The sequence below is a fragment of the Ursus americanus genome, chromosome 27, assembly GCF_024610735.1.
Source record: "Ursus americanus isolate L20-20 chromosome 27, mUrsAme1.1.p, whole genome shotgun sequence".
In the NCBI taxonomy this organism is placed as follows: Eukaryota; Metazoa; Chordata; class Mammalia; order Carnivora; family Ursidae; genus Ursus; species Ursus americanus.
This window is the reverse complement of record NC_142153.1, coordinates 39,019,898-39,029,473: the sequence shown is the minus strand read 5'-3', so window position 1 is coordinate 39,029,473 and position 9,576 is coordinate 39,019,898.

The following is a 9,576-nucleotide window of genomic DNA, read 5'->3' as shown; positions in this document are numbered from 1 at the left end:
AGAAGAGAGAGAAGAAGGAGGAGGGAGGAGGAGGACGATGACGACGAGGACAGGAAGGGAGGAAGAGGAAAGAAGGAGGAAAAAAAGAAAGAGAAAGAAAAAGAAAGTACATAGTTCTTTATTGTTGGTTTCCCTGATGTAATCTATTATGTCTGGGAATGACAGTCTTGCAGAAACATCTGGGACTCATCATCTGCCTTCTGCTCCACCAGAGAAGAAATGATTTCTGGATATTAATCTAACATGGGGGCACTCTATAAGCCTACCAAAGGGAACAGCAGGCTTTTCTAATTTATTGTGCCAGATGAGAGAATTTAGAGATTTGAGGGAAAGTTTTCATTGCAATGTCAAGGTGGGAGTCCTCAGGATTCTCGCCATCCAGATAAGCACAAGCTCCATCTGTTTCAGGGAAGACTCAGACTGTGGAAAACAAGCTCACATTCTTTGTTTTGCACATACACTTGAAAGAATAGATAAGATTTCAAGGACTTTTAAGACATCAGTCAGCTAGGATAAGAACAAAGTCTCATTTTCTAGACTCAGTCAAGCCATTTACAACTGAGAGTCTCTTCTGTAGGTATTGATGATTACTAATAGTTTAAAAAGAATGACCTACAGGAAAGACAGACATTCAATTAACCCCTAGCGGAAATAAATTGATTCTAGTAGAAAATCACAGTCTAGAACTGACAGTAACTTTACTAGCATGGTTCATTTAGAGTTCACTTCGATCTCAACAGATCTTGGGAGAATTCTAAAATTATTTCTGTGATGCCTCGATTTCCTTTTATAAGGAAGAAACCTGCAAGTTCAGAGTGCCTCTAGGAGAATGATCAATGAATAAACAGATGATTAATAACCATAATAGACATTAGCATGATTACGAGGAACCATCATATTTGCTCCCCGTGTGGATAGAAAATATGGTTTTAAGTCAGAAGGTAGCTGAAAGAAGTGGTCTTTTCTTTTGAATGATTTTTAAAAATTCAGTATTTACAGTATTTTTAAAAAGCAATCATTTGCTTATTGCCAGGAAATTCATTAGACGGTTTTTAATTTTATTTTATTACATCATATTTTTTAGAGAGGGAGAGAGACAGGGAGAGGCAGAGAGAGAGAATCCCAAGCAGAGTCCACACCCAGTGCGAAGCCCACTGTGGAGCTCGATCTCAGGACCCTGAGATCATGACCTGAGCTGAAATCAAGAGTCAGACACCTACTGACTGAGCCGCCTGGGTGCCCCAATGGTTATTTTAAATTAGGAAAAAGGTCTCTGGATTTTATGTGTTAAAAATTGTGTTTATTGGGGGCATGGAACCAAAGGCTCTCATTTTATTGAAGCTTATGACATATACTCAGCTATTAACCATTAACAGTGAAAACAGAACACTCCTTCTAAGTTCTAGAATTCAATGAGAATCTAAACATTTCCCCCCAATATTCTTTTATTACAGACAATTTCTGGTTCAGTGAGAGTGCACCGCATTACAAGACAACATTTGAAACACTAGGGAGAAATATTTTTTTAAAAGTATTTATCATCCTATGGGGTTTTAATTTTCTGCTGACTGTTACGACTTGAGAAGAGAGGGCCTCCCTCTAGGGGGGATAAAGCTATTTATGAATAGTTTGTGACTTGGAGCAGCTGTTTTTCACTATATATCATCCTTTCTTGATAACCACAGTTTCACAAAGACCTACCACTAATAAGCAGGTGCATACTAGGCAAACTGCAGCAAAGCTGTTACCTTGAAAGAAAGTGTGAGATAAAAAGCTCCTCCAGGTTTGAGGATCCTTGAGTTTCTTCATTATAGGAGAATAATAAATCTGAAAACCTGTCGCATCTTGGGAATCTACTGTTACTAAGAGAGCAGAATACCATCAAGTAGTTTCCGTGCAGCTTTCACTCTGGGATAAAATGAAAAACACCTTATTCAAGACATTGCACCCTCATGGGAATTAGAAAGGCTTTCATTCAATCCATACAAACAGGATGAAAATATCTGGGTTGTATTGTAAATGTTTCCCCACCAAGCTGGAGACCAAATCGTACTTGCCTTGTGCTTGGGTCCTCGACAGTGGGAAAGTGGAAACAATTATGGATTGGAATACGCTGTTCCCGCCCCTCCAGATGAAAAAGACATATAAGCAAAATGATGAGTTTCTCTCAAAATATTTATGATTAGAAATGACTAATCCACTTTCCCATGGTGTACTTCTAGAGGTGAGAGGGTCAAGAAGTCCTTTACCATCTTGCTGTTTTATTGAAACTTAATTAGGAGACGTGTGATACCCTTCGCCGCTAAAGACTCAACCAGTAGGTAGGATCACTGCACAGAGTGTACCCTGGAACCCAGCCCTTGAGTGCAAGTAGTACGATTGCAAAAGTACCAAGTGAAAGTGACCTCTAAGTGTGTTAGAAAATAAAGTCTAAGATGACTACAGGCAGGAGCATAAGTGGACGCGGCAAATAGTGAAGGGAAACTTGACAATGTATTTTAAAAGCCTTACACATGCATATAGCTTTTGACCTAAGAATTCTAATTCCAGGAAACATTCAGATTTCTTCATGGATGTTCGCTGCAGCCTGAAAATTCAACATCAGGAAAATGTTTAAAGAAATGTCCGACAATGAGGAACAGAAGGAAAATGAACTATCGTTCAGCCATTTGGAGCAATGTGGCAGAAGAAAATATAAAGTCATGACAAATGTTCGTGGTAACTATGGAAAAAGGCAAGTAACAAAGGAGTTTGGACTGTATGGTCCCAATTTTGCTTGAAAAAAATATATATATAACATTAAAAGGAAATGAAGCCTATCAAAATAATACTTGTGATCATCTTTGGGTGATGTGATGATACTTAGTTCTTCTTTGCTTCTTTCCTGCTTTCCTATAATTTTCAGATTTTCCTAAGGTAATAAACATATATTAGTCCTTAATCAAAAAATGATAATAAATGTTAGTATCAGTGAGGCGCAGCAAACAGACCAGACATTCCAAGCGTTTATTCCCCACCCGTGACTAGCTCCCCAGTTCTTCACATTTAGAGTACCGCTGCACCTGGGCCGCGTGACAGTGCGTGCGTACACGTGTCGGGACCTCAGGCACGCACAGGGCGGCGCCAACGTGGTACACGGGTCAGCGGTTCAAGGGCAAAGCTAGAGATGGTTCAAGATAGATTTGTGTTATAAGCCTAATTCTGATTTTACTCAATTTATTTTTTAAAGATACAAATATGTTCTATCTCAAATACTTTTCAAATTTCAGTCATTTTGTTTTAAGAATTACTGATAACAATGCCCCCCAACAATGTATCAGTACCACAGCTGCAAGATTCCGCTGAGAAGCTTCTTGAAAGAATGGACCTCTGTTTCATAGACTCTTCATCTGGCTATTTAGAGTTGGAAACAAAACAGCAAATGAGCGCTGGGTGAGTAGGATGCACCTGAGACTTTGTCAGGGTCAGCCCAGTGCTTACATTCCCCCCACCACTCCAGCGCACTCATTCACCTGTTCATGCATTCATTCATTCGTAAACATCCCTGTCTGCGTCAGCACAGAAAATGCAGAAAGGACTACGACACCGTCTTCCCACCCTCTTCCACACTGCCGCCAGCAAGAAGCTCCTTACGGACAGATGGGCAGGCAGACACATAAGCAGCCTGTTGTGACATTATACAGAAGGTCATGGTCACCAGTACCCTCCCATTGTATCGTCTTATAATGTAAATCTCTTTGGGAAGGAGAAGTTTTCTAGACCGGCATTAGCTTTTCTCTTGAGTATGAAAGACAGGGCTGTAAGACAAACTGATTGACAGGAAATGGAAAAGAGGCTCAAGACATATTCACCTGCTTTCCATGTTGCCAAGGGACGCGCTTGGGTATGGCTTTCTCTTCTAAAGAGTCATATTGGCAGAGATGAGTGTGGCAGTGATTCCAGAAGCAGTGGCTCTAGAGGTCTGTGTTGGTGGAGAGGCTGGCATGTTACTCATATGTACTGGAGATCTTTCCATCTCCAGGTAGTCACTGGATACCCAGGGGTGAGGCTTTCGGTTTAAATTGGATTCTTGTAATTGTAAGACGGAATTTTTTTTTTAAGATTTCACGTCCTTGGAAAATGTTAGTTGTTATATAGGCTGTCTCAGCAGAATGCTCTTCAGCTTGGCCATGACATAATTTCGTGTTTGGCTTTTTAGAACTATGTCTGAGGGGGTAAATGTGAAAAAAAGAATATTCCCTGATTCCTGAAGGCCATTTTAAGAAATTAAGAAATTACCACTAAGGGGCACCTGGGTGGCTCAGTCGTTAAGCATCTGCCTCCAGCTCAGGGCGTGATCCCGGCGTTTTGGGATCGAGCCCCACATCAGGCTCCTCCGCTAGGAGCCTGCTTCTTCCTCTCCCACTCCCCCTGCTTGTGTTCCCTCTCTCGCTGGCTGTCTCTCTCTGTCAAATAAATAAATAAAATATTTAAAAAAAATTACCACTAAACTTGAAGCTACTTTTTTGGGGGGAAAGGGCAGGTAGTAAGGAAAACAGACTCAATCTTAGGGAGTTTTTTCAAAATACCCGTAGGTGGGCACCACTCTAGACTTGACTGAATCAAAATCCTGAGTGAATAGGGTCTCCTTGGGGGCCAAGCAGGGATACTTTGAAAAAGTTCTCTGGTAACTAATTCATGCCACCCATTCACTGATGAGAACTATTGCTCTAGACAGTCTAGACGGTGTCTAATAGTCCACAGGAAAGAAGTTGTCAATTGGAAAGAAAAGGCTACACTCAAAGACTAGCGGTAGAGCATTTAGTCAAATGGAAAATCAAGACCTCATGACGTGCGGCTCGTTAATTTACGTGGCAAATATTTATGGAGAGTCTCGCATGGGCCAGGCACTGTGTAAGGCTTTGCAGGTACAAGGAAGACGCAGGGAGCCTCCATCCTGGTCGTCCCAGAGCTTACAGTCACACAGAGAAGAGAGCGAAGCCAGGAGGTGGAGGGGCTGCTCTGGTTCCCCTCGCCGCCTGCCCTGCAAACCAGGGCCTCTGCTGCCGGGGTGGTGCCGTCACTCAGGCCTCAGCTGAAAAGACCACCCTGCGCCCCGGGTGCCCTTCCTTCCCAGGGGCAGCCTGCCTCCAGTGACGGACAGATGTGGGAGCGTAAAGACCTTCCGCCCTCGCCCCACTGGGAGACCAGAGCACTCTGCAGGGTCACCTGGGTTGGGAGCTGCCTCTGGGGCCCTCTGAGAAACCTGCTGAGCCTGCATCACAGGAGAAAGGAGAAAATTCCAGGCCCTCATAAGTGGGGGCCGGCCTGGCACTCACAGCTGGGCCACGTCATTCTCCTGCGGGACACAGACAGCTTCACAGAATACCACACAAGTGAGGCTACTCTGAGATCATGATAAAACAAGACGAAGCAAGCCCTCCTCACAGTTTCATTGAAGCATCAAGACAAGGTCACTATGCCGTTCGGACAGTAACAGATTCTCCCCTCACCCCTTCTTGGCCAGAATGAACGGCTGCTGCTGCTTCACCGGTTACAGCGGTATCCTCATTCTACCCTTCCCCCTCCAGGGGTAAGATTTATGGAGAGGCCCATCATAGACCTGCTGACACTTTGTTTTCTAGATTGCTCTGGCAGTGTGCAATCTAGAGGGAACCTTAGGTCTTCTCCCAACTCTCCTAACCGAAGCCCAAGTGCTGTCTACTGGCGTCTTTGTCACACTCGTACCGAGAGGCCCGTGGTTCTCCATGGTGGGCAGCTCACTCTCGGCAGCGAGTCATAAACTCCATCTGTGGAACCCCAGGTGTGCTGTTCCTGGTGGTCTTTAGCTGAAGAGGGTTGACATAGTCCAGCCTCTCCTTGGCCAGCCTTGTTTCTTCCCCTTCTCTTCTTAGGAGGACCTAAGCATTCCCTCCAATACAAATCTTCATCTCAAGAGTTGCATCCCAGGGAACCTAACCACTGACAAGAGACAGCCCCCAACTCTGAGCAGGAAGCTTCAAGCCTTCTCCAGGTTCTGCAAGCCAGGGAAAAATCTCGCGATCCAGGTCAGCGAAACCTGAAGATCGAATGTGAATGGGTGCTAGGACGGGGCAGCGGGGGCAGGAGAGAATGTTCCATTCTATCTGCCAGGCTTTGAAATGATCTGGAGGCTGCAAGGAGCCCAGGGAAAGGTTCCGGCTGGAGCACTGGAAGGGAGGGAAGGGAGGTAAAGGTGGGGACCAGATCTGGAGGCACCTCATAAGCCGTAGTAAAGAGTTGGATCTCATTTACCTAATTCTGACCAGTGAACGGATTTAAGCAGGGGAATAATAGACTCAGACTTGTACTTTGGGTTCAGAGTTGAATTTAGTATTTAGCCATTTCAAATCAAACATAAAATGCAGGAAGATCATGGCATCTTGACATTAGAGACATTATGGTAAGTCAGCACAAAATTATAGGTTTTTCAGAAGTCTTAGAAATCCATTTGGCTTTTTCTCTACCCGAGTGACTCTGTGGATGATGCTTGGAGAGCCACCAGCGGAACTGCAGGTGGGTGTGAGTGTCAGAAGCAGTGCGTGCGGGAGCATAAGAAGGAAGGAGGGTCTGTGGGCATCACAGCATCGCCCCAACAAGCACACCCCCCTGCCAGGCTCTGTGAGGCCGCATGAGCACGAAGCCTTCCCACCTTCAGGACCGTTGGGAGCCAGCGGCGGGCGCACAGCATGTACGTGGGAAAGGAAAGGAAAGCACGCAAGAGTGGTCAAATGACTGGAAGGGCCCGGGCTAAGCCAGAGGGCTTACTGTTCCAAGTTAGACTTAACACAACAATCGGAAGCAAGGGTATACGGTGGCTCCGTCTGCAGACGCGGGCATACTTCCAGTGCGCACCTTCCATGATTGGTTTTAATGTTCTGTAGCAAAATCGTGTTAGAAAATGTCTATGTAATATTAGCCCCCCTCCTCCCACGTGCACTCGCAGCATTTATGATGATAAACATTCCGTCTAAAGGAAGATTAATGATACATACTCTCTGTCTTGCAAATGTGTCTTTGCCACTCCTGCTTTTAACATGCCCGGAATACTCTTCGGGCCCCTCTTGTCCTTACATTCTTGAAAGGTCCAGCTTAAATCCCAAGTGTCTGTGAGAATCCATCTGCCAGAATAGTACAGTAGTGCGCCGTCTCCCCGGACCCTGCCCCGTAGCACAGCACTGGTGTGTACCTTCCCCGGGGTGTGTGGCTGGCACGGCTCTCCTGTAATCATAATCCTCGTAGACGCCACTGTGAGGGAGAGAAGGCAGAATCTAGCCCCATTTTGCTAATAGACTGTAGTGCTGAACCTCCGAGGTCAGATGAGTGAAGCCAGCTGCCAGATCCCACAGTTGGTGAGCAGGTGGGATAGTTCTGGAACCTGGAGCTGCTCCAGGCGGGTGCACTTTCTCATGCTATCTTGAGCATTTTGCAACCTGGTTGCATTGCTACTTTTCCAGGTGTAGGGGTGACCTTCCGTTCTGAACCCCCTAGAAGACAATGATCGTGTCTTTCACTTTGTGCTCCCAGAACCCACTGGGATGCCTTGCAGCCAACATGAAAGCACTGAACATTTGCTGCTCAAAATACCTGTTGTATCAAAGTTAACATTCAAATGATAGTATAGTACGAGCAGGGATATTTGTGTTCAGACTTTCCTCTGACTTAGGTCCCTTCCTCAAATAGTATATTATTAATTTCTGAATGTAGAGAAACAGTATTCAGGAGACTATCAAATTTTTTTTTTAAAGATTTTATTTATTTATGTGACAGAGAGACAGCCAGCGAGAGAGGGAACACAGCAGGGGGAGTGGGAGAGGAAGAAGCAGGCTCCCAGCGGAGGAGCCCGACGTGGGACTCGATCCCGGAACGCCGGGATCACGCCCTGAGCCGAAGGCAGACGCTTAACGACTGCGCCACCCAGGCGCCCCAGGAGACTATCAAATTTAAACCTCATTTATTTAGCTAGCTTTGCAAAAACCTCGCCTTCAACAACAAAACAAAAAGAGTCTACAACAACGGGCCCTACATTTTGAAAATGCATCCCCTTTAAGGGACTACCGTTTGGGGGGTAATATTTTTTAAAGTCTATGATTTAGGGGCACCTAGATGGCTCAGTTGGTTGAACGTCTAACTCTTGGTTTTGGCTCAGGTCATGATCTCAGGTTCCTGAGATTAAGCCCCTGGGACCCGGGCTCCTCACTCAGCAGGGAGTCTGCTTCTCTCCCTCTGTCCCTCTCTCTGCTCACATGCTCACTCACTCTCTCTAAAATAACGTAAGTCTTTAAAAAATATGGAGTCTATGATTTAGATATATTTGCTACAAATTATAATCAGGCTCAGTCAAACTACACAAACTGACAAGCACTGGATTCCCAGGCACAGTCAGATCTCGCCGAAGACCCTCACTTAGGTTCTGAAGAAGAGCGAGTTCATGGTGACTGACCGTTTGGGGAGAATGTTTAAGTTCTGGAGTCATGAGAATAAGGAGAACAAATCAAGCACCAGCTTATTATAAAGGCCACGGAGGATTCATTTGTCTCCCCTTCATGGTGGCTTTTACTCAGGGCCTGAAGAAAGAAACAACCCTTACCTTTAAACTTGGCTCCCCCCCTCTTAACCCTACCTGAGAATGAAGACATCTTGGGTTGCTCTTTATTGAGACCAGGAGAATACTTTTGCTCTGGAGAGCAAGAAACACATTGATCTGCAACTTGAAAAATTAACAAGACTTTTTCTACTCCAGAGAGTCTGCAGGCTTCAGAGTTTAGCCCCCAGCAGAGGCGAAGAGACCAGAGAGAAAGTCGTGACACAGAGGGTGCACCTGTCTCAGTTCACGACCTTTCTTCTGTTTGTCGTATTCTTCAATATTTTGCTTTTTCAGAAACAACGTTCTGACTTTAAAACAGTGTGTGCTGCTTGTAGAATAATCGGAACGTACAGAAAACTAAAACGAAGAGGTGTCTGTTCATCGAGGCAAGACTTTCAAGTTCGGATTTGGAGGCTACTGTGCAACACCATGTCTCCCAATGGGAACTTGATTTTGTAGTCATTCAGGTCACCCGGAGCCAGACCGGCCCCAGGACAGGACTCCAATCCCGGCTTCTGAACCCTGGTGCCACAGAGCAAATCATCGTTCCAGACAGTCCCGCTGAAGACCCCAGCCCCCACACAGCAGGTCCCCTAGAGCTTGGGAGATTTTTGGTGTTCTGTCCACCCAGGGCACGACTCAGTTTTTTATTTAACTTTTTTTTCCAAAGAACCTGAGTATTTGGAAGTAATAGCAAGTAGTTTGTCAGTAGAACTCCCTAGCTAAGCCTTTAAACTACCCACAGTACAGCTACTAAACGAGTTAGCTATAGCTAGGCAACCTGTGGTAGGAAGACAGGAAAAGCTTATCAAGAAATCAAAATCCAGGACTTGTTTTAAAAGTGTATGAGAAAGTAGAGAGAGAAATGAGAACATTAAAATGAGAAATTAGCTGTGGTCAAAATCTCACAGGCGCAGAAAGGGAAGGAGCAGGAGATTGGGGGAAGAAATGACAAGAAGCAGAAAGAAAAA